Genomic DNA, 5,126 nt, shown 5'->3' on the forward strand with positions numbered 1-5,126 from the left:
TGATTATTTTTGCAACAATACATTATTATTGTTATAATACATTATTTTTTATAATACAATATTTTTTTTGAACTAAATTCGATTTTTTTTGCAGAAGTTTTGCAAGTTACTAAATGCCATGTATAACGTCACCCCCTCAAGTAATTTCTAACTCCCCGCAATTAAGGAGAGGGGGGTGTCATTCATAAACCCACTCCCCCAAAGCCAAAATCTACTGGGGGGGGGGACTTAACTGAGGAGGGTGGAACGTGGGAGGGGGGTTAAAGTAAACGGAGGGAACACCGTTCAAACCACAATATATTTTATATTCAAAAAAAAAATTTAACGTGAAATGTAATATTTTGTGAAACGTATTACGTAGCAACTGCACTAAACAGGTAATGAGATAAATTTGACAAAAATTGTAATTTCACAAATAACCTTGCCAAAAATCCAATATAATCGATTATAATGGATTATATTGGCATAAAAGTCTTAGGATTACAATCCATTTTTAATGGATTATAATAGATTATTTTGTGATTTCATTCGGATTTTTTGATTAGAAAAATAGTTACATTCTAATCCATTTTTATTCAATTATAATCAATTATTATCGAAATTTATTGAGACAGACTACAAAAATTCAATATAATCGATTTTTATCCATGGAACTCCGGTGCGGGATAGTCATGATTTTCTAAAATAAAGTTGAATGGATTAAACGTTGGAGAATGGTTTTTCTAACGTTCTTGTATATCGTTTCATATTCGTTCAATTTTTTTTTTAAATTGTGCCGAAAATGTAAAGGTTTCCAATAAAAGTGTCTACGATAAAAATAGAATTTCCACACTGCCAATATTTTTACAGAAGCCAAAACGTTACAGTTTTCTCTATAAAAAGACAGCGAGTTCTGAAGATAGTTTGTTTTTTGAGCTCACTTTAACATTTTTTTTTTGCGATTAGCTGAAGGTTTTTTTAGCATTGAACTTTATGGCAAGTTTTCATCAAATCTTTCGAGAAGGGTTCTTTTGTCTTGGCGTTTCATCAGTTATTCTTACAATTGTAAGAAAAAATTAGGCAAGAAAGTACAAATTGGCGACCAAAAGCGAACAGTTGGTATTTCGTCCAGTGAATGGATGGTCGGGTTGGCAAAATTGATTCCATTGTGGTAACTCCTTAACTTGAGATGCAGTTGAGAGCGGCTGTTATTGTAATTTTTTACTTGCCATTGTAACCCTCATAGAAAGTAAACAATCAAGTTGTTTGTTTGTTTTTGTTTCCATTTTGATTTATTCTCGTTTTTCTGTTTTGGCTATGATTAGCGAATAATTGAATTTATTTGATCGACATTAGATCTAAAATTTAGACTTGTTCGAAAATTGTTATCGATAAAAATTGAAAGGTTGTTACCAGAGTTAAGCCAAAACGAGTTAAACGAAGCAGTACCGTTTGGATTAACGTTCCAAAAGTTTTATCCTTGATGGAATATTTCATTTTTTAGCCGGCCCAGAGAAAAAGCTGAAATGTTCTCTCATTACAAACCAAGACAAAATAAGTGTATCTTTACGCTTTCGATCGCAGCCGGGTGCAAGATTTTTCCCCTGTACCTAACTGTGTTTACAGAATGACTGGAATTTGTGGTCGTCTTCATCTGTATTTCCGTTAGTTATTAGAAAGAATTGAAGCATGTCTGCAACTTCTGCGCCCGTTCTACTCAATTTTTTTTTCGCGTTTATTTGTAAATTTACCAATTTTGATTTTTGTTTGTTTTTTCTTCCCTTTCATTTCCTTGTTCTTTGATAGTTTGACTTAAATTTTTTTGGCTAAGCGGTTTCTTTTGGAAATGTTTCTTCTGCAAAAATTGTTTTTAACAATTTCTTTTGATTTTGGGAGTCTTTTTCTTTTTTTGAAGCTTGTTTTGAATCAGGATGACCAATTAGCTCGCCTCAAATTCAATCTAAGGAGATTTTGTCTCGCCAAATTCCGTCGGTTTGAAGCTTGCAGCGTCATACATCAATTCTTAAAAGCGCGCTTAAATTAGAGGCGAGCTAATTGGTCATCTTGATTCCAAATACGGTCATAATATAACAGTTGCGAATCTATTCTGGCTGTTCAGGTCCCGGGTTGACCAAAACTTGTCATACAATTTCCATATATGAGAAATTTCTTGTCATACAATTTCATACAATTCCATACGTACAGAAAATTGTATGAAACTCTATGATAAGCATTTTTCCATATATGAAAATTGTATGATAGATGTTTTCCCATAAACAAAAAATTTGGAATTTTTCTTTCTAAATTTAGTTTCTGAAAAATTTTTGGTTGTAGTTGCAACCGAACACAAGTGACAAAGACCTTGGTTACTCAAAACACCAAAGGTTGGACGGTCTTGCATTTACAATGCATAGAAAACGACCTGAATTGGGCTGTCTTTCACAATTGATATAACAAAAGTAACAAACTTTTATTTTTTGGCAAAATTTTTTAATGATGATTCTATTAAATTTTTGAATTTTCAAATTATCAGACATTGATCAAGGCGTACATTAACACCCCATACAAAAGAAAGGGGAATTTTCAGCGTTTTTGAAAAAAATATTAAGTGAAAAGAAAAAATTAAGCCAATTTTATCGTATCCAGGACTACGTTATGCACACAAAATATTAAATTTTGCATGCAAATTTTTTTTTTCGAAAAATGTTTGTTTGCGTACGAAAATCGATTTGCGGTTGAAAAAAAAAACAAAAAATTTTTGGGCTAAATTTTCAAAACTACTTGAAAAATTTTTTGTGTCGCCACCAAAAAAATGCCAGTCATACAATTTCCATATATGGGAATTGTATGATAAGCATTTTTTTCAAAAAACGAAAACCTCAGTTTTTATCACCAGATTGTTTTATTAGAATCAAACAGCCACAGAAATGAGTTAATACCAGTTTTCAACCATTTTTAGAAATTGTATGAAAATTGTATGACAAGCATTTTCCCACACACTTGATGTATGGAATTGTATGATAAGCATTTTCGGTGTATGGTGGTCAACCCGGGGTAGTGAAAAGGTACGAAAATAAAAATTTTATAGTTTATTGAAGTTGTTTCTGACAAAAAATAATTTGATACAAGCAATGCCAGTTTGTCTTGGCGTGGAATTGTGGCGCTCCGGTAGTTGCCCAATAATCATATGGCGACTGGTTCTAATTTCACGTTCGCTGCACTTGGCAAGGTGAGCTCAAGCAAGTAAGTCGTAGCTTAATGGGCGCTGGTTATATGCGCTTTTGTCAATCTAAAAATTTAACTTTCGGGTTAAGTCTCCGGGTTGCTTGACTGAAAAAAAACTACACTTTATAAAGTTTTTGGTCAGATATTGGCCTGACATTACATGAACTGTTCCAGAATTTTTGAGGAAAATTGTATTTTTTTTTAATTATCTGAATCAGTGTGGGTGATAGTTTGCTAAGGTAAATAAAAGTCTTTCCTTCTGTCAGTGTTTTTTTTATGATTGAAAGTATTTATGATACTGCTGTCAACATAATGAAGCGTCAAACCAAAATCTCATTTTTGGCATGCTATTAAGGATGTTTTTTCGGGTTAAATGTTTTAGTTTGGCGACGCGTTCATTTTCACAAAGCTTAGGAAAATCTATTAATAAACTTAACTTTTTAGAGTTATTTGAACAGTTTTCCGGCTCGCTGTTTAAAAAATTACAACAAAAGTGGCTTTTTAAAAAAAATTTTCGAGGATTGAAACTGAGATTAAAATGGAACTAAATCAAAACAGAAACTGAGTTAGAAACAAAATGTCTGAGAATTGAGTTCCATATTCTATCTCTTGATTCTCGGTACCTTGTCGGTTTAGTTTCTCTTACTTCAATGAGCATCCCCTTTCCAATTTTATACCTTGAGGAATCTGCATCCTTCGATACAGGGGCGGATTTAGGGGGGGGGGGGCGGACGCCTCGCCCTCCGGAATTCGAACCCCTGCCAACCCAAAGGGTCCCCCCTTTGATACTTTTTCAGAAATCCATTTTTGACCGAACGAACCTAAAATTTTTCTAAAGGCGCCTTCGGTGCCAATATATACTAAAAATTTCGAAAATTTTCTAAAAAATGAAAAACTAGCCAAAATAGGGGCAAAACAGTGCTATGGGAGAGCTCGAAAAAAAATTGGTCGACCTAAAAAAAGGTCAAAATTTTCGAATTTTTTTTTTGAAAATCCGCCCCCCTCGAGAAAATCCTAGATCCGCCCCTGCTTCGATAGCCAATTTTCTGTGGAAAATTTAAACCCTTGATCTTTTTTGTGGTCAAGGAAACCATGTTGAGATTGCATTTGTTTTCTGCCAAGAGTCAGCTCAGGATGAAGTTATCAGTTTTGTTGAAGATGTGCCTGCAAAAACTAACTTTTCAAAAGTGCTTTCTGAAATTTGCAAGAGACTAATTCTCAAAATAACAGCGTACGGCAGAGACAGTTCAGGAAATAAATAATTTGAGAACTAGGCAAATCAAAATGAACAGAATGAACAAAAATGTCATGAAATGAAGTCTTTAAAAATTGCTCAAAACACAACAACCTCCTTCTGTATCGAGATTTGAATGTATAGTTTTGGTTTGCACTTTTATTCTGTAGTTTTTGCCGAACTAGCTGACTAAAGTATCCTGTTTCTGATTAGTTACTTTTCGACCGTTCAAGTTTTCGTCTAGATATGACTCCGCGAAATTTTATGCTTTGTTGACCAAGCTTATTTACTTTGTCCTTCTCAAAAAGAGAAAATATTATTTGATATTTTGCAACCGTTCAGCTTAATAAACAATTTTTGTCATGACTTGAATTAGTTTGTTTGCTCAGTTCTCTAAATTTTTAGAGTAATGTTTTTGCTCAATGGATAGTAACAACTCAAAACCAAAAATCAGAGCCGGATAGGATTTTCTCGAGGTACGCCGCGGATTTTTTTAAAAAATATTTCTTAAGTCGACCAAATTGATTTCGAAGCCGCTCAAAACACCAAAAAAAAACTTTCTGCAAAACTTTTTGTTCGCCGCAGGCATAATTTAAAAAAAAAAACAGGACTGTTTTGGCATATTTTGACCGATAAAGTTACGTTTTTTTTGGCGTGCGCTTCACCGTCACAATTTATTCATATATTA

Source organism: Symsagittifera roscoffensis, chromosome 8 (genome assembly GCF_963678635.1).
Source record: "Symsagittifera roscoffensis chromosome 8, txSymRosc1.1, whole genome shotgun sequence".
NCBI lineage: Eukaryota > Metazoa > Xenacoelomorpha > Acoela > Convolutidae > Symsagittifera > Symsagittifera roscoffensis.